We start from the raw sequence: 26,147 nt of genomic DNA on the forward strand, positions 1-26,147 counted from the left end.
GTTATTAATCCCTACACAGATGTATAACAAATGTGTAAGGTTAACAATTAAAAAATGGATATTTTCATTCATTTATATTATGGGTAAAGTAAGAAACAGAGGGCTGGGTTTTTTTTTTTTTTTCAATACTTTTGAGACATCAAAAGCACTTGAAGCAAAATAATTTTGATTCTTATGAATATAAAAGTATTTGTATTTTCTTGTTGAGACAGTGGGTGGGAGCAGTGGAATCAGGAGCTTTGTATTGAATTTCTCTCTGATAATGAATTCCTTTTTGATCAAAGGCAAGTCTCCTAACAGCTGCATGCTGTAATTTCTTTGTCCTAAATGTAGCTGTATATAAAGTATACCTGCCTCTTGGGATATTTCAGCAATGAATAGAACTGTATATGTTGAAAGTACTACATAATGCCACTATAGCTGATATTTAGGTTGATGCTTTACAGCCTGGGTATCCTAAACACTTTTCTCATTACTTCATTATTTTCTTTACTGCTTATATCTGTTCAGGTAGAACCCATTAGGCAGTGGTAAGGAAAGAGGGAGAGATATTTATAGTCAAGTCACCAAATGTCTAGAATTTTTTTTGCTTTTTATACTTGAAATATTTGCAGCCACAATTGGAGGGGGAATGGGGAGGATGGAGTTTGGAGTTTTGGGGGTTTTGTTTGGGCTTTTTTAAGACTCTGGTATCTGCAAACATTTGGAATGATTTCATGGTTCCCAAGTGTTGCCTAGCTCAAGATGATATATAATATGTAAATGTACCACCTATTTTCTGAGATTTTTGGGAAGTCACAATATAGACAAAGGTTGCCCCCAGAGTCACACTGGAAATGTAAAAACTTGTGCAACCCAGAGTAATATTTAGGTGAGAAAAGTTTATGCAGCTTATGGAAGAATTACTCTGCAAGGAAATTTCAGTAGCTTTTTTATCTCATTTTCCTCAGTTCCTCTGTTACCCCCCAAGCTCAATCCTTTCTTTAGGAGCTCTGAGTGAGCGGGAAAAATGTGTTGAATTTAATGGTTGGCTTGGGAAGTCTTCCCCAAAGGACTGTTTGTCCATTATAACTGGCTGCCTGCTGCACTTATTTTGTTTTACTGGCTATGAGGACACGAGTACTTACATTTGCTCTCTTTCTCAAAATATTGTGGTTTGGCTGAGTGGTTTAGACTAAACTGAAGAGATATATTGGTACTAGAGAGGATGGTTTATTTTGGTCGTTCTACCTGTGTATTTTCAAACTCCATCTGCGCTGTGAGTAACGGGCTGTGTGTGGGAGCGGTGCTGCGGCAGGAAGATGTGCAGGAGCTCTGATCACCGTTCCTACACACACAGACACAGAGAAGGGTTTTCCCCAAATGCTACACTCTGTTGTAGAGGGGAATTTGGAGATGGGATAAGGTCAGGGACCTCTGCACAGAAAGCTCGGTGTGTGAGGGGAAAGGCAGATTTCACAGGGCCTTAGTACCGCGTACAAGCACTTAGTACAAGCGCTGTGCAATTTAGCCGTAGGCAAGGCAGGGTTGACCACACTGTGACTTGCATTAATCACAGCACCCGGACCCAGCCAGAGGACAGACTGCAGTCAAGGTCAGCCAGGGCTGTCCTTGCAGTCACCCTGGCCTAACCATGGTACAGCGTGGCTGATGCCACTCACTGCCCCTCCAGCTTGGCTGCGGTGCACTGCTGTTCCTTGAGGACACCTTTTCAGGTGCACTGCCTGGCTGTGCCGCTGTTCTGCGCAACATTTCACCAGAATCAGCTTTGATAAAATGTTCCTTCCGAGGACCAGTCAATACTTGGCCTCCACGTCCAGGCCATGTGCTCTGGCAGCCTGTCCCCTGCAGTCCCGTGCCAGGACGCCTGCTCGCCCACGGACAGCTGGGCTCGGCGCCTGAAGAAACCTGTTCACACTCTGCCTGCAACGAGACTGGCAGCCTATTGCTCACTCCTGCTCTGGGAATGACTGCACTTAAAAGACTGGCAAAGCAGCCCTGAGCACACTCAAGTCACGTGCAGAAAGGATTTGGATTACAACTCTCCAGCTGCATGTGCAACCCAAGCATTCTGGCCTTGTGCAAATGCAGTGGACTTTGCCTATTGAACTATTTTTTCCTCTCCAAGAGAACTGTCTTATGAAACAGTTGTTCAGAAATTAATTTGTGCTGCAATGGTGATTGTACTTTGCTCCCATGCAACAATGGATATAGATAGTATTTTACAGGAAATGTGAATAAAAGACTATTGCGTTGAGCAAGGCTGTAATTTTAAGTTATCCAGAGAACATGACCTATGCTTGCATTCTCACCTCTATAGCATTGCAAATGGTACAACACCAGCTCTAGTCCAGGTGATGCTCTGATCTAGGTTTTCAACATGACCATGTTTATTCTAATTGATAGGTTTAACATTTTAGACCTGGTACATCAGCCTAAAGTATGAATTAGTGAGCACTTAAATACCTGAGGCAAAATTTTGTTGTGTATGAATAAGAGATGCAGGAGTCCAGTATACATACTCAATGTAGAAATGCTGTCTCTCTTTTCCTGCCTAGCATGTATGAGATGTGTCTGCAGTTCATGGTTTTATTTTACAGAAGGTATATTTTATTGCTTCAGACTTCATGAAAATTAAAAAACTTAGTGATCGTACTCAATTAGTCTAAATAGCATCACTTCATCATTTGTAACAGGAGACAAAATAACCTAAAAATATGCCCATGTAAATTACTTCTTGCATACATACTATTTCTTTTGTGTCATTCTAGTGTGAACATCCCCCTTGAACACTTTCCTGTATTGCACATACTGATTACACTGTTCATTTAGCAAACAGAAAATGAGTGGAAGTGCTATTAAATATACCAAATCATTTGGATCAGAATATATCCACTTCCTTGAAAAATGAAGGTTGGGAAGAGCAGTTAGGAATAACAGCAAATCCATAAATGTAGAAGATACAGTTCAATCTGGGAGCTGAAAGTGGAGGTGATGCTCCTGTGTCTGGCTCTGCCTGGGCTGGCAGCAGCCACAGGGTATGGTGAGCCAGGGCTTCTGCTCTCTGGGGTCAGGGGTGTAACTGGGAGCAAAAGAAACTGGGTGGAGGGGATAGGATTACTGCCTGCTGTCTCTCCCAGCTAGAAAGATGGTCAACCACGTTCCACCGATTTATTTGTGGGAGAGGAGTTAGAGGAATTAATTTACTAATCCTACACCCAGCCTCTCTCTTCCCTGACTGCAGTCTTCCACTAATTTCCCAATATAGATTCTGTCTTCCTCTCTGCAACTGTTTGTTATTTGTAATTCTTAATAACAAAATGCAATTTCCTAAGACTTGGACACTTTTATTTCTCCATCAAATCAACTTCCACCTAATATACATAAAGGATTTGTTCCTGAGACATAAAAATCTGCAAACTAAGGCACTTGCAGTATATTTTTCTTATCTAAATACATCTATCAATTTAATCTGAAGAAATTAGACATCTGCTCTAACAGTAAATGAATGTTCATGAAATTTAGAGAGAATTAAAAGGCCGATTCTTCAATCACTTACAAATCATGAACATACACTTTTTTACTAGCCCTGAAATAGATTGCAGGAGTAGTTTTTAGGTGGCTAAAGATGGCTTACTGCACTCCTGTAGTTGTTCAGGAAAGACAATGTGGGGGCAGAGGCTCTACATGACATTGCTTCAGCTTCCTAATTGTATGACTGCAACTTAATGAGCTGCTTAGAGCTCGACCCAATGAAAGGTTTAAGTGACTAAAAAAGGGCTTATGTATTATTAAGATTCCTGTACTCAACATTTCAAATCCATACCTTCCTGTTTGATTTCGTAAGTCTCTAAATGCTGCCAGCTCTGCACCTGCACGTGTCTGGGACCATCCCTGATACTCTTGTCATGTCTGGCTGTGATTGCAACCCAAAAATACACTACTTATTTGCCTTAAGGGCCTGCCATAGTAGGCTTGGTACACAACCATCACAGGAGGCAACAGTGGTTATGGAGCAGCTTTGGCTATGAATATGCTCCACCTTTGTTTTTGAAAGTAAAGGCAATTCATGGGACAGGAAAAAGGAAGTGCAGTGCCACTGCGTAATATGTCAGGTACTTACATGGAAAAGAGGGAGTCAGTAAAATCTAGAGATCTCTATTTCCTAGTAAGCAAAGCAAGTTCAGGATCCCTTCATCCTGGCCAGAGGAACAGGGGTAGGATTTCTAAGGGATACTCATGCACCATGTTTCTTGGTGCTGGGTTGCTTCCTGAAGAAGGTGCTGGCAGAGAATGTTCATATTCTGATCCCTTTGCCCCAAGGATTTTGTATCACAAGTCCCAGGGAGTCAAATAACCACTTTGTGACCCCAAAAATGGAGGTCCCACCCATCTCTCACACCCCTGCCACCACAAAATTTCTCTCTGTATCTTACGGTGACACCAGCACTCACATGTTGGCTTTGTACTTGAGTCACCTCAGTTCAACAACCTGGAAGAAAACAAACAACAGCAAATCCTACTTAGCTTTATGCCACACTAGTGAGTCAAAGGGAGGGTCCAATTAGGGCCAGAGATGGTATAAGCAGGATGCAGAACTGGGAAAGGAGGAGAGGCAATGTTGCCTCTCTTCTTTGTCCTTAGCTGAACACTTTGGTGACTGTATCCACAGGCTCCATGTATGCTCTGCAAGGAACACACTGCTGAGCTCTAGGTTTGGGCCCTGCTCACTCATAGTGACCACTAATGCTGGTGAAAATATTAGCAAAGATCTGAGAAAGAAGACCAGTAAAAATTAATTAGTAAAAGATTAAGTAATATAAGAATAGACACCTGTACAAACAGTCACAACTCAAATGGTGGTTCGTGGGGACATGTTTGTATTAGATACATGCTCTCCTAACTTTGAATAAATGTTTTCTCTCAGAGTATAAACATTTATGATTTAATCTAGGAATTAGCCTTAGAGACACCACAGATGTCTAGGGTAATGTTAACCTTTGTCTCAGATAATCAATTGTTGTTGGTCAGCAAATAATGAATCTGATTTAAGGAGTTCTTAGGTGACACTGGTCAACCCCACACACTTCTGCAGTGCTGCAGGCAAAGAACTGTGACCAAAACACAGTTCTAAATGTGATGGCTTGCTTCATCCTTGGCACTAGCTCATCTGATGTATGTAGGCAGCAGAGATCAAGCTTACCAAGACCCTTCTGCCCACTCTGCCCTTTAGAAGGCAAGGAGCTGCTAGATGAGGGCTCATAAGTAGACCACAATTTGAGCTAGAAATGATACATAAAACCAATACAGCATTCATCTAACTGAGAGAAAATAATTAGTAGATACATTCCTCAAGCTGCTTTATTCTGCTTACATAGAATGTTACATTGATTGAAGACATAAGCAGGAAGTACCTGAGAAATGACAACTGAAAAGCAGATTTGCTATGTCTTAATTTTACATTACAGCAGAAAAGACATACAGGCTGATTTGAGATTGAAACTTTTTTTATACGCATATTATTAAAGAGAAAGAAAAAGACAGAAAAAAGAAATTAAAAGGAAAGAAGGAAAATAGGAAAAGGAAAAGCAGGAAAGAAAAATGTCTTTCGAGAGTTAATTCTTCAGCTGTTTTCCTCTGGTTTTGAGCTGGCACTCCATGACAACATTTCCATTATATGCTGTCTCTGGTGTATTGCTATCAAAGCATACAGGACTTTTCCATTGAGTGGAAAATTGGCCAGCATTTCTTGTTTACAACTGCAAAGGTAACAACTCTGATAAAGTAATGGACATAATTATGACACTTTTAGCCAAATTGTGGGAAAAATAATGTTACATTCCCTTAGCCTGGCCATTGCACCTGAATGTGTTATTTTTAAAATCAACACTGACATTGCTTGTTAACAGCATCCCTACTCAGAGAGGGCTGTGCACATTCAGTGACCTCCTTGCTTCAAAAAATCATTGTAAAAACACTCTCCTTGCAAGTGTAGCTTAAGGATTTTCACAGCAATTGGTGTTCTCAATAGGCTCAGCTTTGGAAAAAGAGTGTGAGATTGACTTCTAGAGGCAGCAAGTGAAGCTCCGGGCTAGAAGGGCAGTTGTATCCATCTCAGCAGAGTCCCTCTGCTGTCCTTCCAGGCTCCACTGTGGACTGCTGCTTCTTCCCAACTGCCCTTAAAACATCAAGTCACATCTAAGGCTGAAATATAAATAGGTAGATGCTGCACATCATAGAATTATAACATCATAAAATCATAGAATACGCTGAGTTGGAAGGGACCCATCAGGACCACTAAGTCTAACTCCTGGCCCTCTGCAGGACACCACAAGAATCCCACCATGTGCCTGAGACACCGAGTCCCTACTTCATCTCATAGTGCCTCAGGTATTGCTGGCCCTCTCACCACACCACTCCTTCCCCATTCTCACAGCTCAGGGAGCCAAGCACTGCAAACTCCCCTGAGCATCAAGCTCCAGACTCCAGCAAGCCCCTTGAATCCTCATCTTCTTAAGGCAATTCCCTAGCAAGTGACCTACTCTTTCAACGCTTTACCTTTGTGGTTCTCAAAGCCCTTTATGAATGTTCATCAAGCTTATGTTATAACACCTATGGTGGGTTAAAACATTGCTACTTTCCCAAGGGTGGAAAACATCCAGAACTACCAGCTTCTGGTACACATAACTTGTGACCCAAAATAAGCACTATTAAAAATGCAGTGGTGGGCTTGCTTTTGTTTACCGCCTAGTAAAAAAAGAGTATAGAAGTAAAAACATTTTCAAGTGTGCCACCACAGCTATGAGAGCAAGAAACTTTTTACTTGCTTGTGCTTGTTTGCCTGAAGGGAGCTGAGACAACTTCACTAAAGATGCAATTCAGGCAGTTTGGTCTGTAAGTAAAACAAAGTACACACCATATTGGATGACTCATAGTGAAATTGCAAGAGCAGATGAAATCAGTGGGAGCCATGAGCTTTTCCGTAAACAATTTCAGAGTCACTGACACCAAAGCACAAGGCAGTTCAGTGTTAGGCACCTGTTGGGGAAGATACAATTAAAATACATGACATTGTGAGACAATGTGTTGAACAGGCAAACAGCAGTGTGGGGACCAGCACAAAACAGCATTCGTAACATCTTTAGATCAATGTGAACAACAGCATGTTAATATAAAGGCACATTTCATTCCCTCTGGATTGGATACTTCCCAGGAATTCCCCTCCCGGGGGTATTTCAGTGGAGAGGACCCAATGACTAGGAGGTTTGGGACAGGAATGAGGAGAATGCAACCACTCCCCGTTATCATTTTTCCCACCCACCCTCCCACGGTGAGGAGCTTTTCTTCCTCCCAAGGCTTTCACAGGAGCTCTGAAGCAGCTGGCAAGGGGAGGCATGCCAGCTACAGCTGTGCTGGAGGGGGCCCTTAAGGGGGGCTGCAAAGGCAACTGACCTCAAGCTCTGACCTTCTGCAGGGGTCCCTGTGGTCTGCTGGCAAACTTCTAAGGTAAATTAAACTGTTCTTCAGGGTGAGGGCAGAGGAAATTGTGTTTTCCTGAGCGATCTGCAAAAGGACTATCATGACCTACCAGTATCAATACAAAGTAAATTAGCTGTGATTAAGTTTGCCTACACAATTTGTCCTGTCAGCTAGGGACCTCACCCATCAAATTTTAAATCCCATGACAGCAGGTTACTGCAGTGTTGAGTCTACAGAAAGTCAAAGTGTAGGTGATTTCAAACCTAGAACAGACATGGTTGTTAGTATTGGGTCAAATAACTAATTTATTGGACTGCTACTTTTTCATATGGCAGCTGGACAGCGCTGTTCCTCCTGTCTGGTGTGCATTCACAGCCATGTCAAGCAATCTCCACTCAGGAGAGGTTTGACATTGAAAGAGATGCAATATTTTAAACTGGAATTTGAGGAACCATGCAGACCTTTGGTTTGGATTAGACTATTTCTTGCTGAGTAGAAATTGGTCCTGTATTTGGCCAACGTCACTGACTCACGTGTTCATCCAAAATGCTCTAATGCATATGTCCATCTATGTTCATAGAGTACAGATAAACATGTACTGACTTTGGTGAGCCTGAAAAAAGTGTTTGGCAAATGAGTTTCAAAACCACAAAACCACTGATCCTCCCAAAATTTGTTGAAGAAAAAATAGCACCTGGTATATTTCAGTTGGGTACTGGATTTGTCAGCTAAATCAGGACTTGATTTTGCTGCTGCAAGCTGTAATGCTAAAATATACCACTTGTATAGGATGCCCTCTGTGCTTTACATCTACAAATTATCAACCCAGTGAACTATTACTGTAATCATATTAAATCAAGGAATACTAAATTATCAAAGCTTTCCTGACTAAGCCAAAGCTATACAGCACTTGGGTGACAGTGACAGTTGAAAAACAAAGACTAAGAACACTGACTTCCAAATTATTATTCCTGTCTCTAGACAATTCTTGTATGTAATGGAGATCAGGTAAAAGAATGGTAGTGATGCAGATCCGTGTTTGCATATGCTCAGACAGTTGTTATTGCTATGCTGCTGTCTTTGCAATAGCAGCTTAAAAAAGGGATGGGATTGCTTTAAAAAGCCCCACCCAAAACCAAGACACCCCTAATTGTGTTGTGAAACCTGGCTATTTTTTCATAGCTCCTTTGTCATTACTAAAAAGTTTGTTCCTTAAAATAATGAATTGTGATACAAACAATATTTAAAATAAATTTTTATTTATTTCAGTTAACAACCCATAGTTATGATCTTATATAGTTAAAAATTTTCTTCATCTCTAATTTAAGAATTCAGTGTATCCAGATTTTTAATGTAATATTTGTATTTGACCACTGATTTTTATAATGCTGTCTGGTATTCAGTTTTTCTGGTATGTATAATCATTCAGCAATTTCAATTGTGACTGATGGAGTCAGGAAAATTTCACTTTCAACCATATTAGGTTCTTCACACTATTTTTCTCCCAGCTAATTGTAATTTTAATTAGATTGAGCAGCAATTGATTGCACTGATGTACTATTCAATTAATTCCACAGCAATGACTGAGGTTATTTGCTGAGTGACAGCACCAGAGTACACCAAATTTCATAATAATTACGTACCAGTTCTATTAGAAACAGTAGTCCATCATCTTGTATACCCAAATTCTGATTTTAAAGTCACACCTATTTAGGTATTCTTAACCTATTTCCTATTAGAAAATGAGGATAACTTCATTTGTGAAGTGTAGAGATCATAAGCTCTGCAACATTAAGAAGGAACTTTAAAAACTGACTACACAAAACATCTCAAATTTAAATTTTTCATCAGAGGCAGGTGGAGTCTTGGTTTATTGTTGTGTGCCTATTGTGTTTTGCCTCCCATTATTGTAGATCATGTAGATACAGGGAAAATCATCTAGTGATCACACTACTTATGGTCTTGTCTTTTAGTTCTGGATTGAAAAAGAAATAGAGACTACACTTCTGTATTTTCTGAACCAGAAAAAAACAGACTATGACCATTGTAGATGATGTTTGATCTGCATGGATTGTGCATCTGTCTAGACTGTAGACTAAAATCTTGTGCACTGATCAGTAAGAGTCTGCATTACCCATTCAAATAGGAAATGTTGCATGAAGGCAAAATTCATGCCAGCATATAACAACAGAAAATGACTTACACTGTCTGACCTAATTCAGAATCATCAACCTCAAACATTCAAAAATCCAATCACGACACCAATCATGGAACTAATGTAAAATCCTGATATAAAAGCACATTGATTTTTCTTTCAAAGGTTTCTAAGTTCACAGAGAGCAGGATTCCAGACTTTCCCTAGCAGTCATGAAGGATGAAAACATTGTTTTGAAGGTTGCACTTCTTGCATGGTCTTATGCTTCTTGGGATCAGTGCTCTGACACATACATTCTGTAAAACAATTAAAATAATTGGCAAAACAGCTTTCAAAGGCAGGGCCTGTGATTAGTCACCAGTTATTAGAAAATAATTGGAAGGCTAATGAGGAGCATTTGTTGCCTTCTCTGCAGTTAACTAGAGCATTGTCACTCTGTGAAATTGACACCAGTCAGACCTCTAAAGGGTGAAGTCAGCTCTTTGATATGAAGTTGATAATTAGGCTGTAGACATAGTAGAGAGCCAAGAAAGTTAAGTCAGTGTGATGTCACAGGATTGTTGTGTTGCCTTCAGTCACAACCTGCAGCTGCTTTTTCAACCTCTTGGCCCAACTCAGTCCCACCCCCCCCTGCTCCATTTGCCCAGGCTCATGGTAAGGTAACGTGTCTGTGGATCTGCAGCACATCACTTGCTGCTTTTTCAGACCATGGCTGGTGTACCAAGCTGGGATGGGCAGAGGAGACATCCTGTCCAGGCACACAAAAGCTGCAAGGTTGTGGCTGTGGGTCCTCAAGGAAGCTGCCATGGAACTTGGCCCATGGAGTTTGAGGGCCCATGGAATGAGCTTCCCTGCATCAGTAAACATACACTTGGAAAATGTTCCTCCCAAGCAAAGAAAGCACTGGTCCCTGGCCTTATACAACTCATAAATTGGTAATGCAGCCTACTGAATCTCCAGGTAAGATAACCTCCTCTGTTTCTCGTCTGTTGCCTCTCCCTACACATTTTTCACTCATGAGAGGGGAGTAGCAGTCCTGAGCAAAGTCCAATGTGGGCAATACCATTTTGCTGACATAACTTACCACAGCTGTGGAATGCCATATCTGCACCACTGGGTCTGCACAGCTGTGGCACATGTCAGGGGGCTGTGCCCCTCCCTTGAAATGGCTGCACTTCATGGCTGGAAGATGCAATGACTGTGTCTCTGCACTGTGCAAAACAGCCAACACTAGATGGAATTTGGTATTTAAGTGCAAAATGGAGATTACACAGCAGAGTCAAAACATTTAACAGAAATATTTTGAATTTCAAAACTGTATGAAAGATCAGTTTTAACCTTTGAATAGAGTTCAAAAGATGTCCCTCAGCACACATCCACTTTTAAATAAACAGAAGAATCAAGGGCCCTGACATTTCCAAAGCCCAAAACACCGGTTTGTTTTCCTTACATAAATACTTTGAATCTCAGCAACTGTCTACAAAAGATAACGATAGAATTTGTCATAGTTAAATGTGATCTGCTGATAAATTTAGCTTGCAGTTTTACAGCACCTTTGGGGAGCTTTGGTCCATTGAATAGAAGAATTTGGATGTATTGTGAGCTCTAAGGACACGCTCTTCCCCTCAACGTTTTTCATAAATGTCATTGAAGATGCAGCAGCCATGCAGTAAGTGAGAAAAGCAGCTGCCTTACCGCCAGGTTGAATCAGAATCATAGTGCAAATATACTTAAGTGACTCAGCAGTAACTAAGTGAGTATTTGGGATTTACTCTCCCCTGATAGTGGTCATGTAATTCCCCTTCATCTACATGGGAATTGAACATATGTTTTAAGCAGAAACTAAATATTTAGTGATGTAAACCCTTCAAGATTTTTTTTTTTGAGAGAAAATATACTGACAGAAGTTTTCTGTTATTTTCTGTTATTGTTGTTTGTGTCATTAAAATTAGCATTTTTTCAGGTTAAGGAGAATTTAAAATCCCCTTTTTTCTTCCCCAGAATGCCCAAAGATTTTTATCTTTCCATTTGTTATTGATACAGTATCAACAATCACACATGTATAAATGGAGTTTATTAGACTATTGTTATCTTTAAAAGGCAGTTTTGAAAATCAGGAGTAGGGGCTTTTGAAAGAGGTTAATCACAGAATCGTAGAATAAATTGTTTTGGAAAGACTTCTCAGATCATGGAGTCCAACCTATATTAACTTAGATTAGGTATATTTTCATCCCAATAGACTAACACAGAGTGACAAAACACCTTTTGCTGTCTACCTCTGAACTGGACAATGTTGTTTTCCAGATTTTCAACTTACCAGTCCCTCTGTCTCACATCCCTGCTAAAGTGTATCCCTATGGGAGTAGGTATTAGTTCAGACTCTAGATAGAGCAGCTGGTGAGAAAACCTGATGCATCTGGAGAAAAGATCAGGTATTTGTGCAGAAGGAGCCACATCTGGGAGGTGGTTGTTCTCTCCTGCCGCATTGTGTGTAAACACATTAGTGTGGTTTGGATCTGCATGGCTGGGATCCACATGTTCGCATGCCCATCCTGTGGAAGCCACCGCTCTGCCGGGCCGGTGGTAAAGCCCAAGCAGCAGCACACAGGGGAAAGAAAATGGGTAGTCATGAAAAAAGAAAGGCAAAAAAAAAGTAAAGAACTATAAGCCAAAAGACATGCTATTATTTTTTTTTTAGTGCCTTGTGCAAAACATGAACATCAAGATGAATTGACTGCCATTATATAATTGCAAAATAGGTCTATCACACAACCTCTGGGTCTGGGGTTTGCATGTAGCCCTATTTGAAACAGTGGTATGAGGCATGCTGTTTCTTTGCCAAAGACATAGATACATATTTCTATTATTCACCCATTTTTTTCTCTTTTTAGTATATAGTTATGGCCTTAGGCTGGGAAAAATATTTATGCTCTTCTCTACGGTGTATATGTTTTGTAAGGACAGCACCACTCTTATGCATATGCAAAAGTGCATGCTTTACATATTTACTTTCTTTATACAAAAGTGTGCCTGCCACATCATGTACTGCTTTCACTTCTGTGCATATTCCCCCCAATTTATCATCTTCTCATATTTAGAATGTAATTCTCACTCAAATCACAAGCAGCCAGCTCTTCTTAATAACAGTTATTTCAGAGATAACAGCTAATTATGACATTTTAAAAGGCATACATTAATATTTCAGTAGGCTCAATGTTTTGAAATACTACTCAGGGCAACATCTTGGTTGTTTTTGTGGGGAAACCTAAGGATTCATTCAGCAAATAGGCAGTTAAAACATCCTTCAACATATAAACCCTTGCAAACACTTTTTACAGTGTATTCTGTTTGTCATAAGCCACACTTTGGAAAAAACCCCAGCTTTAATGGATCTCTTCTTAATGCAATTAAGTATATTTAACAACAGTATGCTTCAGAGTCCTTAAATTAGTCCTTTGCCTCAAGACAATGTATTCATCCAAATCCCTCCCTAAAACATTCTTATTCTGCAAATCCTATTAGCATTAATCTGCTAAAGTTAGGTGTGTTTTATCATTTTTTTTCAGATACCTGGAAAGCTTTGAGAGCTACCGCTCATTCAGCAGCTAATGGTCCCTTCTAGAGGTCTTAGCCCAGAAACTTCGAAGGGTCCATGCCACCTTGCCTTGGACATCCTCAATTCAACAGCGAATAGGGAAAAAACCAGAGGAGGATTTATTGTGGGATGGCATTAGCAAAGGTGTGGTAAGAGGGACAAAACTTGAGACCAAAACCTAACTGTATAGTATAAATGCAAAGGATGGAAGGGATAATTCACCTCTCTTTTATCTCTTCCACAGTGCATTTTGTTCTAGAAACAACAGAGACTTTTATCTGAAAGTCCTTGGATGACCGATCCCATTTAAATTCAGCCTAAGCCTGTGCAGGCTGGAGTGATGCCTAACCATGCTGTGAGGTGGAGCCAGCAGGGACCCCAAATATTTTCCAGCTCTAAAAAAGCATGGTCAGATTATTGTTTCAAAAGGAAGATTAATACCTCTCTGAAGTGAAATTAAATGCATGCACAAAAACACAGGAAAGGGGATTTCTGTTCCTCCCCGAGGTGCATACAAAGTCTTTCTTGGAAGAAAGAGGTGGCTGCATTTTCCTTTCAGGTTTATCTCACAGGCAAGTGAAAGGCACTTGGAACTTCCCAAACCACCAATTAAGTGCTGTAAGAATTTGTAAAAGTTAACAAGGGGAAGAGGGAGTTATTTGAGGATTTCTAAACCATTTTAAGCAGGAGCATGGAAAGATGGCCGAGCACACATCTTTGTCTCAAGATCTCACTACTATATTAAGCTTGGTCACAGAAAACAAGGTGGCAGGGTTGCTGACTTTAATTTGGATTCAGAGTGGTGTTTCCTAGTCTTGCCTCCAAAGCCAGGAATTGTCTCCTGAGAAGAACCAGTATGGATAACACTCCAGCCTCCTCGCCCTCGGAGCTGCCATATTTCATATGTAAAGATGTATGTATTCGTATGTAAATACGGCATGTAAACATGCCAAAGGTTTACAATATTTTAGAGTGGCTTCCCCCTTCCTTCCTGCCCACCCCGAGGGATAATATTTCCCCATAGCCTAGGGACACTACTGGGGGGAGTGTGCCAAGGGGAAAGCACTGGAGCTGGCAGGTTGGCTATTCCCACTAGAGACCAGGGCCACGATGGGATGCTTCTGTCCTCTGCCTTTAATCACTCGTGGAGATCTTTCCCGTGAGTGGAGAGGCACAGCAGGTAGCACGGGCTGGACATACACCCAGCCACGGGGCTTTGTTTCAGAATTGGCTTACTCCAGAGACTGGCCTGAAGTGTGTCAGGGGAGGTTTAGGCTGCATATTAGAAAAAGTTTCTTCACCAATACGGTGCTTGGGCACTGGAAAAGGCGCCCCAGCACCAAGCTTCACAGAGTTCAAGAAGCATTTGGACAGTGCTCTCAGCACATGGTGGAGTTACTGAAGTGTCCTGTGCTTGGCAAAGAGTTGGGCACGATGAACCCCGTGGGTCTCCTCCAACACAGGATATTCTCAGAATCTGTGGCTTGGGGTGGCTGCCGTGCCCACACGCTCTGCCGAGGGCACAGCACCTACCAATTACCGCCCGACCGGCTGATGTACTGGGCACCGAGGCTGAAACTTCGCCCCGGGCCGGCAGGGAAAAGAAGGGCCGGGAAGAGAAGAGCTACGGCTGCGGCCGCCCCGCGGCTAATGGGCGGCGGCGGGAGCGCCCGGTATCGCGGCTGGAAATTCCCCGGCGGCAGCGGCGCCGCGCTCCCGGCCCGCGAAGCGCCCGGCCCGTGGCAGCCCCGGGGCGAACCCCGGCGCGGCGCATCCCCCGGCCCAGCCCCGAAGCGCGCACATCTCCCCCATCCCCGGGTCTTTCAGCGTTCGCCAGTACTTTTCCCGGGCGCTTCCGCTCCCAGCGGGGCAGCTTCCCCGGGTCTCATGGGGATGGAAGGGGAAGGAGGTGTCAGGGCGCTCGTCACGGGCAGGGGCCCCTTTGCCCCGCCCCGCGGTCCCGGAGAGGTCCTCCCGCAGAGGGGAGGGAGCCACCCAGGCTGTCCCTGCCCGTCCTTCCTGCGCTGGGGCGGGGGAGCAGCGGCCCTCCCGGCGGGCAAGGGGGAGCCCGGAGAGCTCCTCCCGCGCGATCCCGGCAGCGGCAGCGGCAGGAAGGGCAGGGCGGGGGCGGGGGCTGTGCCTGTGCCGGGGGGGGGCGGTTCGCGGAGGAGGGGCCGCCGCCGCCGCCGGGCGCAGCAGGCAGAGGGAAGGCAGGGAGCGGAGCTGCCGCCGCCGTTGCCGCCGCCGAGGGCCGGGGCCTTGGACGCGTCCGGTGAAGAGCGCGGGAGGAGAAGGAAGGGGAAGCGGGGGGAGCCAGCCGGCCCCTCTCGGAGGACGCGGCCCGCATCCGCCCGGGGAAGGACAGAGGGAAGCGGAGGGGGAGCGAGCGGGCGCCGCCGCCGAGGAGACAAAGAAGCGGAGCCCGCCTGGGCTGGGAGCCTCCCCGCCGCTGCTGCCCGCCCCGCTCCGCTCCCCGCCGGCCGGCCGGAGGTGAGCGCGGCCGCGGGCGGGACGGGGATGGGGCCGGGGCGGCGGCTGGGGCCCGCCGCAAACTTGTGTCGGCCGCGGGGGACGACGCGGGGAAGGGGCGTCGGGAGCGGGGGAAAGGCGGGTGTCACCTGTGCGGCCGAGGCTCCGCGGCCGCCCCGCGCAGGAGGGGCCGGTACCTGCCGGGGGCGGCCCGGGGGGCCCGGAGCGGGAGGAGTGTTCGTTGTGCCACGTCCAGTTGGGGGGGGGGGGGCTGGGGGCGGCTCCTCTTCATCCTCCCGAGTTGCCGCTCGTGTGTGTGCGTGCGTGTGACAGCCGCTGCTTTGTGCCGCCCGGCCGGGGGGTAGCGCCGGGCCGGGACGCCACCCCCGCACCCCTCGCGGGGCTCCGGTGAACAGGGGCGGTGGATCCGGCGGCCGGGGCAGCGCCGGGGGAGGCGGGCAGCGCCTCCCGGCCGGAGCGCGGCGCACCCCGAAAGTTTCCCGGGCGGGAGCGGGAGCGCCGCCGCCCCGCGCGGGGACCGGCGAGCGAGCACGCCGGGCTGCGGCGGGGACATCGCCCTCGGTCCGCTCAGTTCGTTGTTTTTCCGTCACCGACTTTCGACTTCATAGGGCTGAGGCCGCGGATTTTCTCAAGGAGCGCGGTGCGCTATGGCCTCGGTCGATGCCAGTATAGGTAAAGGACATAAAGGTAAAATTACACCTCACGTAATGAGTGTTCAGTGAAGCGCATCCCTGCGTGTTTTGGGAAGAAAATTACTGAAGTTTATAAGTCTTCTCGCCCTGTTTTTAATTAAAAATCTGCCCAGCCTAACAGCTGCCCCTTGCTGGCAGGGTAGGCACTTTGGCCTATCTAAGATCAGGTTGCCAGATCGGGATTCAGTTTTGTAGTTCAGGTCTGACCTGCAGCTGGCTGATCATGAGAGCTCTCAGCTCTAGTTTCTATGTTAATATCTTCCACTATTTTTTAACAGTGAATGTGATTCTCTGTGTGCATAAGGGTTTTTCCGTGGATTCTGTGTAGTATTTCACTCTGAACTACCGTGTTTTTGTAAAACAAAGAGAAACCTTTTGTTGTTTTAAAAGTTGTACAGTGACTGAAAGTCGGCAACAATTTAAAGCGTTCTTCAGCTTGAACAGCGTTTCTTCCCATGAAGCTTTTTTCTTCTGAGGAACGTACTGCTGCTGTTCTAGCAGCTTAACGTGGGAGAATTAGACTTATCTTTCATGAAATGTGGTAGTGGCCCTTTGTAAAAACAAATTTTCATGGCCTAACCATGCGTGGTTTGTATCATCGGGAGTTTGGACTGGTAACTTAATATGGAGGAATTTGAAAGGACTCACTGGGTAGGAGATTATGAAGTATTTCTGTTTGAAAGTACTTGTTTTGTCGTTGCTTTTTAGGAATCTGAAGCAGCACCACATAGATGATGTTAATGGTACTGTGTTTTCATTTTTAGGATTATAATTTCTGATGTAATGTTGCTTCTCTGAAATATTGATTTCACAACTCTGGAAATCGAAAGCCTCTGTCTCACCCAAGTGTGTTTAAGAAGTTAAGCAGATTGCTTTGTCTTTGTAACTGACTTTCTTCTTGTGACTTTGACAGAAGATGTCACTTTTGGGAACAGTGAATAAATGTAGCAATAGAAGGCACCCGTACCATGAAGATCAAGACTGTAATTAGCAAATATTTTTATATAGGCCATGAAACGGAGACAGATTCATTATAATGTTAGCTCTTGTTGCTGTTGTTCTGTCGTCGCAACATTAGCTGTTGCATTTGCCTCCTACTTCTACCAGATTACAGTTCGATTGCTTTTGTGAAAAAAAAAAATTATACACAAAATCTCTTTTGCATTATTTTCCCAAAACTAATAGCGGAGTTAGCCCTTGATAGTGTGGATGATCCTTTTTACTACATCCAGACTACTGAACATATGATAAATTCAGAAGTTCAGCCTTTGCCTTGTTGCCTTACAGACAGGGAACTTACCTCCCTTTCCTCTCTTCTCTGTTTTCTTGGTTAGCTGTCTGAAAGCTTAAGGAAAGGTGTTTGCACTCTTCCATGTCACCTCACATCTTCTGCTATATAAAGAAGAGGGACAAGGTCAGCCGTGTCTGCTGCTTTTCCAGCCTTTGTTTTATCTGTGCCTTGTGTTGCTGTTGGTATGTTAATCCTTTGCAGTTCTCATGGCTTTCCTCAGTAGAAACTATAACAGTAGCAACTTGAAAAGTGATACCCAGATAGCTCTGTTTGCTGGTCGTGGTCTTGAGCAGCAGCAAAACTACCCAGAGTATCTGCATTTCTCATGCTCCTTGAGCATTAAAGCTGCTTCCAGACTCATGGAGACAGGTGCTGTATCAATTTACTTGCAGCAGGTTTGAAATCAAAACCAAGGCATCTTTGAATGTAAAGCATACGTTCTAGAAAAATATTTTCTGTTTGTATTGAGGGACTGATGGTTTCTAGGCTGTGGGTATTCCCAAACCCCACTCCTGCTGTGTTTTGAGGAAGGGGAATTGCTGATGTGGATTCATTAGAGATGTTTGAGGGAGTTTGAAAACTGAAACCAGGCACTGCTGTGTTTTGGTTAGTTCAGTCAGCCTAGGGGTGAGGTGCTGGGTGCTCGTTGCTGGACACCCTGCTCCCCCAAAGTAGGTCATCTGGTGTGTCAAAAAGACAGAGAATTGAGGCACTCTGCAGGAGAGCTGCTTTCTCCTTTTCATCAAATAATAAACTTAAAGGTCCTTTGTCCTTGTATTTACTAGGTATACAGAAATGTTGTAGAACAATAGTTTCCAGGGAGTGAAAGTCAGGCATTCTTACTAGTTCCTGAAGTGAACGATGTTTAGAGAGCTGGGATGGTGTTTGCAGTGTGGGAAATAGCATTGTTTTGTCATCCTGAGGTGAAGAAGTGAGGCCTGCGCTAATCATTGCACCCTGTTGCACCATTGTCAATTCTTTACTACATGAGATCCTGGTACACCTTTTGAGAAATGACTTTTCTGTTTGTTTTGCTTTGCAGATTTCTGCATGTTGGCCCAGGAATCCAAAAGTTATTTCCATTTTAGGTAGTTCCAATTTAAATTTTTCCTGCAAATTAATTAGGCCGATTAGTTTTCTCATAATAATGTAGTCAATAGTGTTCTGCCCAATTAAACTGTTGCTCTGTTCTGTAGTGTGTAAAGTAATTCTTCAAAATGGTAAGTTTTCGTTTTATTTTATTTTCCTTAAAGTAATCTTCTTTTCCCCCTCATAAGGATTCTTAATTTTCATAAATGCTAATGACATGAGTAAGTTGAAAGTGCATTGCAATATGAAATATATATTTTTATATTCAGTTAAGTGTCTGTGACACAACAAATCAGTTTGCTTCTTGCTATTAAGGAAGTTTATAGTTTAAACCCAGCATAAATAATACATTTGTGTGCCTGACAGTGTACATTTTTAAGCTTTCATAGAGTATTGAGAATTTTAAGAATTCGGGTGCAGAGGAATAAATCTTAGAGATTAGAGAATAGCAACTGATTGCATTTTAAATTACTGCAGCTATACATAAAACCCTGGTGTCAAGTAAAGTTTTAGAAATACTCATACTACAAAAAACATTTGTTAGAGTAGAAGCTCTGGCATGCTGGTATAGTCTGTACTTGTTCACAATTGTAGAAACAAACTTTGTGGCTTTGAGGCTTTTTTACACTGTAGGTTTGCTTATGCTGGTTTTGGTCCTGATCTCCTTCGCCAGTATTAATATGGTGACATATAACTAGTGATTGATTATTTGGTGGAGCAGACAATGTGGTAAACATGGGGCACTTGGCAGATCCCAAATTCTCAGAAGTGTTGCTTCTCTCTTAAAATCGTGACAAAATGCAGGTGCAAGATCAAATTGTATATGGGTATATTTTTACCTTACCCAGTTTTCCTCAACTCATATCAGTTACTGTATGCAGAGTACACACAGCCATAGAAACAGACGTGAAAACAGGTAGTGAGATAAACCACAGATAGAATATAGTAGAAATTTTACGGGACAAAAAAGGTAGTATTTTACAGAATCAGGTAGCAATTGTCTTAGGCTATCTCCTTTTAAAAATATATTTTATAATTAATTAAATTAAATACAAACTTTGTTTCAAATGAGATGTTTAATCAGAAATGGAAATATAGTTAGGGAGCCTGTTATTTTCAGCAGTTGTGCTGTTTGGATAGGTGGGGTAGGTGGGGCATTAATAATCAAAAATAAATGAGCAGGCCTTCAGTTTATTACCTATTTGATAGAAAGGCAGATTATAGCCTTCTGAAGTGTTTGAAGTTTTTACATTCCAGAAATGATCAGAGTATTTGAGGGCCTTAATGAAGAGAAGCGACACGAGTGTGAAAGCAGGTACTGAAGTATGGAGAAGCTGGAGACTGTGGATACTCTTCCTGATGCAGTCCTCTGAGTCGGGGTCACATCCTCTTACAGTGTCAGAAGCTGCTTTTAGCCAAGTCCTGTCTCTTGCCTGTCTTTCCCTATGGGTTACACTGGGTCAGCTCTGTGTAAATACAGAGGAGCCATCAGATGCTGCTGGAGAACAGGAAGAGGGTCAGCAAAGGCAGGTGCTTTTTGCTTATGCTGGGGTGAGATTATTGGTTCTGCTAGCAGTGCATAATTTAAAAAGTATGTGTTCTGTTTAAATAGAAGCAAGCTCTTGGAAAAAAAAAATTGTCAATTTCACTTTGAATTTAACTGTATTGTTCTTTTTTATATTATTTTCAAAAAGTCCTTAAACCTTTCTTTCAAAATAAGATTAGATCCTTGCAAGGGTGGGAAGGTTTAGAAAGGAATAATGGTATTCGTTAAGCATATAGCTATAAATGAAAGATAGTAGGATTTTCTAACTCATCCTTGTCAAATTTAGGTTGGCTGAAATAATGCTTTTTTTGTATACCAATTAAGTATTAGTTAACTATACAGTAAAATATAACACTAAATTCCTTCAGTCTTTTCATAGGTTTGGGAGAGAAGAGGGATACTATGTCCTGTTAAAACCTAATCTGTATATGGTGAGTTAAACTGCTCTAAATTTTCTAGAGCATTCTGGACTAATAAACGTTTCAAGGAACAGCAATAAATGAAGCCTCCTGTTGAGCAAAACCTGGCACTAATACCAAAGCAGAGTCCCAAGCATTGATCATACTGATCTCTTGGTTTTAATGCAGTGAGAACACCCTCAGCATGCCACGGCTGCAAGGTTTTTCCTTCCTGGTATTACAATTGCAGTGTACCCATCACACTTGTTTTCTCCCACATCCGTTGTGTGTTGGACTTGGCTCCCAGTGCCATCCTGGGCCACTGCTGTTTCAGGGGAGCTGACTTGTTAGTTGACATCCTAATGATGTTTAGGATGACGACAAGGAAAGTATTTTTCAACCTTTTAGTGCAGAAGGAGAGATACGTGGCTCTATGATATGGTCTCAGGCTGAATTTTGATAGCTGTCATGACAACAAATGACACGTTCGTTTCTCTGAAAGGATGGTGTCCTTCCAGACACACACTGAGTGTTATCAAATTTGACAGGTCTTGAATGATGGCATGTCAAGGATTTTGGATTCCCCCACAGGAGACTTGGGCTGCTGCAAATGCACACTGCCACCTGGCTTAGCAAAACTTACTTTAGGTTTTTTCTTGGTTTGAGTTCAAGGTTTTTTTAGTTTGTTTTTACAAGTATCCTTTGAGTTTTCATTTTAAGTAGATTTAATGTTGGTTGAAAATTTAGTTGGTAATTTTAGATTGAAAATTTGTTTGCTAAATAGTAGGAGAGAAAAAAAAGGTAGTTGAACTTCATCCAGTCACTTCAAAAACGCATGTGTTTTAAATGCCTTTAGTATTTTTAGTAAAAATTTCAGCAAAACCAGAATGATAGGGTTTGAGTATTTGTTAGGTTGGAAACAAGCACTCTGTTCATTGATTTTTTTTTTCATTTTATGTTAATGCTGTCAGTCATTGATGATGCAAACACTCCATGGTAGTTCAGTTGCAGAGTGCAGGGCCAGGAGCTGACACCTGTGTAGATGGGCTACAAACAGGGCCAGTCAGTGACACAGATGGCTTATTTATAGGTTTGGCTGTTGTTTATTTGTAAGGTTGCAGTCTCAGTTGGCCTGGTGTTTCTGGTTTAACTGGACTGAAGGAGTCCTGAAAGTTGGGTAAAACCATATAAATGCTGTTTTTTGTGTGTTTTGTATTGGAATGTTAAGATGGATTATGGTCTGTCAGTATCTAGTGCTCTGGTAACTGACTCAAATGACCTGCAAACAGCAGCTTTTCTTGTGTGGTGGTGTAGTTATTTATTTATAGTTATGAATTAGTTTTGTTAGCAATACTGTCTGGCTATACCTGTAATATAAGTGAAATGATAAGTGGTACTATTTAGATGCTAGGAAGAAAGTACCATGTTTGCATCTTTAATTAGTCCTTTCTACCAGAACTTGGAACTCTGTGTTTGTAGCAACTTTGGAAATGTAAGTGAAAACATAGCATTTCTCCCAGTGAGTATTGAAATTTTGTAAAAATCCCTGCTATTTTTTCAGCTTTGTGGTTTTAATTAAGAATGTTTTTGTTCCAGTCATAAAAGAAGTTGGTTATGGTATATCTTGTTTAATTGTGCTTTCCATTAATCATTGCATGTTGAATGCAAAAAATGTAGGTGGCATTTATAGGTATAAAGATGGTATTTTTACATCATAAAAAAGAGTGAAGCCATTTAGAGTATAAACATCCTGAGCTTTACCTTTCCCGCCTTTCAGAAAAAAGGTGAAAAGGAAAATTGATGATCAGTCTCCTTCCTTTACATTTTCAGGTCTGTTGGCAGTCTTTCTGCTAGTGCTGCATGGATAATATAGAAATAATTATATTGTGGACTATTCATAAATTCACACTGTTTTGAATTCCATTTAATTCAAATAGAGAAAGAAATAATGCTAATATCCCAAATAATTAATGCCATAATAAAGGATCTGCCTTCCACTTGACACTAAAGGACTTATGTTCTGTTACATCAAAAGACCTAAATCATTTTGAGCATTCAATATTAAAATTCTAGTTCATGAATATTAGAAATTTAATCAGATATTTCCGTAAGGATGGTGTGGATTGTGTTGAGTTTAAACACTGGTAATCACAAAGCTTGTGTTTAGCACAAGTATCAAAATATGACACATCATTTTTATGAGCTTTGACGCTCTTAAGGGATGCATGGGGAATCATAATGAAGTGAAATGTTATAGACTTCCTGTGGTACATAACTGTTAGTCTGGATAATGTCATTACTGTGACAATGTTTGTCTTCCTCCGTTATTCTTGTCTTATAATACTCTTGGTTGTAATCCTTTAGGATCTTTTCTGATTTTATTGACAGGAGATTCTGGATATTTATTTTATTCTATTCAGGTATTTCTTTCACCTCTCTGAAAGACACAGTGTCAAAGCTTTACAAAGTTTCATTGTTTGTTTTGTATCCCAACTTCTCCCTCCATTTCTGTGGCTCTGTGAGAATGCAAGCATGTGCTCAGTACTAGTAGTGTTCCTATTGGAGTGAACGTCTCTTATTTACAAAACACAAAGCTGAGCCATATGCACATCTTTTTCAAGACAAGAACCACTGCTACGTTGCAGGTCAATTCTTTCCTAGTTACACATTCTTTACTTGTCACAACATGTATACTGAATTATGGAACTTCTGCTGTAGTGTCACACAGCCAGCTTATTTTCAGAGACAGAGTTTGCACCTATACATTGTGTATGACATTACTTTTCCAGCAGTCCCATAAAGCCAGTGTGGCTCCTAGTACTTTAGGATTGTTTAATGAATAATAATACTGAACTCTTATAGAACATGTGTGGATCAGGCAGTGCTTGATATAATGCCTGCTTAACTTGATGGAAAAGGAAGTTACTCCTTTGAGGGGAAACAAGGAATTAGTTAGTTTGGCATTTTATTTAAAAACGTGGAAACCTAGAATTTAAAACCGAAAGCAAAAATGAATGAAAACAGGAAAAAATGGGAAAACTAAAATGTGATGCAAGAAAGGCTCTTGAATGCATTGAGGATTGTAATGCCTATTCTGGAGGAACCCAGGTTTGGCAGATCATGGAAATTCATAACTTTTAAAATGCTTCCCCCCCCCACCCATGTTTTAACTGTATTAGATTGTTTAATGGTGCAGCTAGACCTGATTTCAATATTCTGTTATAAAAGTATTTTCAGCTTGCCCTTGTGTTTTTTCTGTTCTGTTCTTTGATATTTTTTTTCCTTCTTTCCAGATAGATAATTTTAGTGGTTAAGTAGTTGGTCATTTGGATTCCTTTGAGCTAATATAAGTGATATACTTGTGGTTAAAAGAAGATACCATACATTACTGCAATCTGAATTAATGGCCATTGACTTACTCTTCTGTAGCAATGGCATACATACCATTACTGAGTGTACATAGCATTTGAAGCAGTTTGGTATTTAGTAGAGTATACTGTGCTTGCTAAGCAGGTAGTAAAATTTTAAATGCTTCATTCTTCAAAAGTAGCAAGAATCTGATGCCTGAATCTGATGCGAGTCATGAATGCAGGTGAGTCAAGGTGGAGTTGTGCTAGGAAGAGGTCATTTTTCCAATGCTGCTCCCTAGTCTGCCTGCCTGTTGCCCACCTGACTGGTAGCAGCCCCTGGCTCTTGTTCCTGTGCCATTTTCCTGCCTTTCCTGCCACAGGCTTTTTTTGAATGTGAGGGATGTGCCTAGGATGTGCCTATCAGGATGTCATACCTGATATTAAGCAGCTGGATTTCAGTGGATTTTTAAATTGTTGATACTATTGTTCTAAAATTGTGGCACCTACTAGATATTTAGAAGACCTCCACAAAACCCAACAGCAATCAAAACTCCAAATCTCAATATTAGTATTTGCACTTGGTATCAATATAATTCATAGTTTTGGCACTTGTGTACATGCACTTTAGATTTTCTTAGGGAAGTGCCATTTTATTTTATGAATCTGTAAATACTTAATTCAAGAAAATCTCTGATTTAGTTTGTGCACACCTTGATTATTTTGCTGTCTAAACTGATGGTGATCATCTTTGTCTTTGCTTTGTTAATCTTTTCCCTCCACCTTTTCCATTACACAGTATTTTGTAGATAATTAGGGTTGGGAATAGCCTTGATTGTAAGTGGACATGTTTTTGGATTGTCTGTAATCCCTTCATGTGGCAGAAATATTTAAGCAAAGAAAATAAAATATTAGATAAAACGAGAAAAAAAATGTAATCTGTCTAGCATGTGGGAATGAGTAAGATTTGACTGTAACATTGCAGGTACATGATGTGCAGAAGTAGAGTTGATGAACTTTCTGAAACAAGGATATTCTTGAACCTGTGCTTACAGTATTTCTGTATTATTGTTTTTAACTTCCTTCTTCTGTGAATATATTCTGGAATTGTGTTAAGAGTATTGGGGTGAGCTCCCCCAATGGGTCAGTGTATATATAAATCTTTCCTTAAATAAGAAGAAACATTTTTACATTGAGAAATGTAATAAATAAATATTCTGCATTGTTTTTCTGGAATTTTTGGTGGCATTGATTTGAAGTTCTGTAAATTTATGGAAGGCTGAAAAGACTGTGTGTAACTGTTTTGTGGAGAAATCTGTTTTCCTGCAGCTGCTGTGTGCGATATGTTGTCTTGCATCATGCAGCCCTTTGCCCTAATAGCTCTTTCAAAGCATCCAAATCTGCGTCCTTACCCCATCTTCCTTCTGTTCCCTTTGCAGTACCGAGCAGCAGCAGTCACTGCCTCAGAAAGCCACATCCTGTGGTTAATGCACTCTTTCCAAGCAGCACAGGGGCTGTCAGGTAGCTGAATGGCGTCCAGCTGCTGTGCTGTGGAGCCCTTTGTCTAACGATCTGCTGTTAAAGTTCCCGTGGAGGCTGTTACTCATGTATTCTTCATGCCGGAAGAGTCTTTCCATTAAATTAACAGCTGTGAATAGGATTTGGATGAAGATATTTTTGTTAGTGTTTTGTTGGCTCTCTATTCTAACGAAATATTTAGTTGCATACAGTTATAGAAATGAGGTTGTCTGATGACTTATATCTGCTCAGGGTAGGAGAAAGTGTAGGGTGCTTTACAGGTTATTCTGCAGAATATCATATTCTCATTTTCTACCTTCATAGGTATATGCTTGCAACTTGGTATTTGGGAATGATTAATTAAATCTGAACTTAATGTGGTCCAAATTGGGGTAGGATTTACCAGTATGAACTGTCTTCAGGCTAAGATGAATTGTATAAAAATTATACTGGACTTTCACTATACATCCTTCTCCTCCTGCTTGTCCACTCTGTAGTGTGGGAGAGCTGCTATAGAGGGAATTGTGTGATGAGGTTCAGCACTGGA

The 26,147-nt window shown here is 41.9% G+C and overlaps 1 protein-coding gene and 1 long non-coding RNA gene across 3 annotated transcripts in view; both read left to right on the plus strand.

The window, feature by feature from the left end:
- Positions 1-6,198: 6,198 nt before the first annotated feature.
- On the plus strand, positions 6,199-14,666 carry LOC146768762 (uncharacterized). Its single transcript, XR_014956265.1, has 3 exons — positions 6,199-7,506; positions 13,201-13,373; positions 13,474-14,666. It is a non-coding gene; the product is annotated as an uncharacterized LOC146768762 (long non-coding RNA).
- A 751-nt stretch (positions 14,667-15,417) lies between these two features.
- Positions 15,418-26,147, plus strand: part of NCK2 (NCK adaptor protein 2) — an 83,017-nt gene continuing 72,287 nt past the window's right edge. For both annotated transcript variants that reach the window (XM_021538106.4, XM_085583158.1), the window contains exon 1: positions 15,418-15,719. The gene's annotated coding sequence lies outside the window, so the exon portion shown is untranslated. The remainder of the gene's footprint in view (positions 15,720-26,147) is intronic.

The sequence above is a fragment of the Lonchura striata genome, chromosome 1 (assembly GCF_050655825.1).
Source record: "Lonchura striata isolate lonStrDom1 chromosome 1, ASM5065582v1, whole genome shotgun sequence".
NCBI classification, from domain to species: domain Eukaryota; kingdom Metazoa; phylum Chordata; class Aves; order Passeriformes; family Estrildidae; genus Lonchura; species Lonchura striata.